Genomic DNA, 3,282 nt, shown 5'->3' on the forward strand with positions numbered 1-3,282 from the left:
TCCGGAAGAGGATTCATACCTGACCATTCCTTATTAAGTAATGGACTCTTCAAGGACCAAACGGTCCCTTTCCTTCATACTCTCTTCCTGCCAAAAACAAGGGACCTACTTCTCATCCTAGGAGTTAGCAGGTATGAAAGAGTCCCCTCTCTGTCTGTCTCTCCGAGTTTCTACTACTAAGTAGCACTTCTGCTATTCAATCATAGAATGGATGATATTATGGAACTTTATCAATTCCAACGCAACTTATCCTTTTAGAGCTGACGTAACAAACTACGCGAGCCTCCCAACGAAGCCAACATAAATCCGATCCGAATAAAAAAAAGAAAAGGAAGTTTTATTATTGTGGTATACCAGCCACCTGTTCTGGAACTTCCAGTTCCAATCGAAGCATATAGATCCGTAAATAGATTTATATGTATAGCCACTTCAGTCGTGCTCGTCCTTTCTCGAAAGTATCTTTTTTCTAGGAACATGGTCAACCAGAAATTATTATGTTCACGATTCTTCATCCACTGATGGAGAAAATGCTCCAGTTTTCCATTCTCATATGAGTCCAGAAAGTGGATTGGTAACAGGTCGGCACGAAGTGATTCATCATGCTCAAACATGAGCCGATCGCTCGTTAGGGATGGTTTATAGATCATAAAATTCCCACAAATAAAATGAAAAGTGGGTCCATGTAAATGATTAAGACCTCGCAAACAACAACTCTCCTTCCCCATATGGAGTTCGGAACCCAAAGGCAATCATTGAGTGAACTGTATCTTTTTTGTGTTAGTTGACCTAAGCCGCACCCTTACTGCTGGGGTGGGGCTAGGCCTCTGAACCGTACGTGGGATGAGTTTTTGCCTCATACAGCTCGGGCCGAAGACCGGGGGAAGTTTAGAAGAGATGGGGAAACCTAGCAGCTGCCAGTCGGGGCGGGGATAAGCTTGCTTCTTCACAAACCTATCCCCCAAAAAAAAAACCGACCTTATAGTGCTAGCGCTTCGTGTTCTTTCTATTCCATCCCATTCCATTCCGGGATAGGCGGCTAATACTAAAATAATAAGTGAAGCAGTCGTCATCTAACCAATCGGCTCGGACACCAGACCGCCCGTGCCCGCCTATTTTGTCTCGCCCTAAATGGAATGGCTCTCTTAGTTACGCTGCGCCCCGACCCGAGTCCCCACGTCCGCTTTTCTCCGCCCGCAACCCAATAAGTTGGCAAATCCAATACAAGATTAAGGCCATCCCCTTCATTCTATGCTGACCCCGGCCCGGGCTGGCTTCTTGGGAAGCCCGTTCCCACCGCGCTCACAGCCCGGCTGGCCTGCCAGCGGTAGTGGGAATTCTCCCATTCCCTGGTCAAAGACTTGGTTGGATGCGGGATCTACTCCACGAGGAGCGGTACGGACGTAGATGATATCATCACGACCCCTCTTTTCGTACCGCTAGGGATGCTTAACGCCACTTCGCCAACTGGCGTTACCTGCGCTTTCGTGTCTCTCAGTGTGGTCAGCACTGGGTGTTTCCGAGCAGCGAGGCTTACACCCATTAGCATTAGTTCATCCAAAGTTCCTTACCCTTATGCACGAATTATTGAATAAGCCATCTTCCTATCAAGGTTAAGGAGTCAACTGAACATCTCAGCGGCGGGATTGAATACCCGGATCGAATCAGAGTTCACGCCGCTCGCCCTAAACAAATAGGAGGCGTGGGCCGCAGGTCGCACATAAGTCGCCGGGTCGCACGACAGAAGAACACCCAACATAAAGATGCACACTCCTCCATGTGAAATATTCATCTTCATAGGAGCTTTTTGATAGTAGTCATGACCAACAACCATCAGCTCTCGGCTTGTTGGTAAGGTGAGAGCTTCAAGCCCGATTTCAGGTGGCGCACTCTCCATACAAGCACCGCCCGACAAAGGGGGATGGGGAAAGCTACAGGCCCAAAACCTTCGACCCTTCTTTCTAAATGGGGGTGCCCGAGGCACCTCATCTTCTCATTTCGTCGTTGCTCATTCCCGTTAGGCCGAAGTGTTTGGCCTTTCCTTCTCTGCGCCCGCTCAGGCTTCGCTGACCTATCGCATGGTAAAAAGAAGAAAGTACAAAAGAATAGTAAACGGAGCACACCGTAGAAAGATTCTAAATATGAGAAGTCCCTCTTGGATTCAAGAATAAGGAAATGAAGAACGGGAACAAAACGAAATAAGGCATTTCTAGCTCTAGTTTCGGATGAGCTTCTCCCAATTATGTCTGGTAATAGAATATGGCGGCTTGCTCTGACCAAGACTCTACTTTTTGCTCCATCCGCGGAGCATATGAATTTCCTAGAATATAGATAGACCAAAAGAGGGAATGAAGGGATAGGAATAGGAATTATAGTACCATTAGAAAAAAAGGCACATGTGGGAACATCTCTACTGACGAACCATTTCAATAGTACGGGTGCTGCCGTGCCACGAGGCACGACCATGGAAGTAATGAAAAAGAAAAAGTTATGTAATTGAACCATCTGTTCTATCCGTTCGAGATTTGCTTCTCTAGAGAAAATGAGAGGCTAAAAATAAAAGTGTTCGCAACACATACCGAAAGGGTACTAATTAAGCCGACCATTAATGACTAGTTAAAACACTCTGATCCCCTATTTGATCTGACCTCTCTGAGAAAGATAAAAAGCAAACTCTCATAGTTCGGAGCCCAGCTCCAACAACTTCTTCGTAAGTGAGGTGAGGTACTTCTTTTGGTTTGAATAGGGGGTCGCCCTTTTTTTGGTTGAAGTAGCCACGACTTTGGTCGTAGTCAGTTTAAACCCATAAGCCCAGTCCACTTGCAGCCATCTTGATCAAAATGACTAAGTTTAATGACTTGACCAGTCACTAGCCCTCGTATTATAAGATTCTCTCACCCTGTGGTCGACATTCCATTCCCCTTAGTCGTAGGTGCTCGTTCTATTTTGATTTGAATGGGCTGGGGCTCCCGAGGTACATATGGCCGGCCTTTCGGGTGTCTCGGTGATACAAACAAAGAAAAGACGATGGTTTTTAACATACCCTTGAAAAAAAAGGCAATCCTTACCAAAGGAGGAAATAGAATAGAATAATCTACCTTCTTTTTTCCTTCCCGTTGATTCCCCCCGACAATCAAGCTGCACTTCCTTCTAACAAGTGGCTGAGAGTTAGCAAGAAACCTTGGCCTCTTGGCAGGAGGTTCGATGTCCCCCTCCTTTTCGGTTCGGTCGCAGTACGGCACCTGAACTCGAAGCTACGATCAGATTCGATTGGATTTTGTTCTA

General features: G+C 46.3%; 1 pseudogene; it reads right to left on the reverse strand.

Annotated features, from left to right (window-relative positions):
• Positions 1 to 200: 200 nt before the first annotated feature.
• On the reverse strand, positions 201 to 2,502 carry LOC129903623 (cytochrome c biogenesis CcmF C-terminal-like mitochondrial protein; annotated as a pseudogene).
• Positions 2,503 to 3,282: the final 780 nt, after the last annotated feature.

This window comes from Solanum dulcamara, chromosome 9, assembly GCF_947179165.1.
Source record: "Solanum dulcamara chromosome 9, daSolDulc1.2, whole genome shotgun sequence".
Classification (NCBI taxonomy): Eukaryota; Viridiplantae; Streptophyta; class Magnoliopsida; order Solanales; family Solanaceae; genus Solanum; species Solanum dulcamara.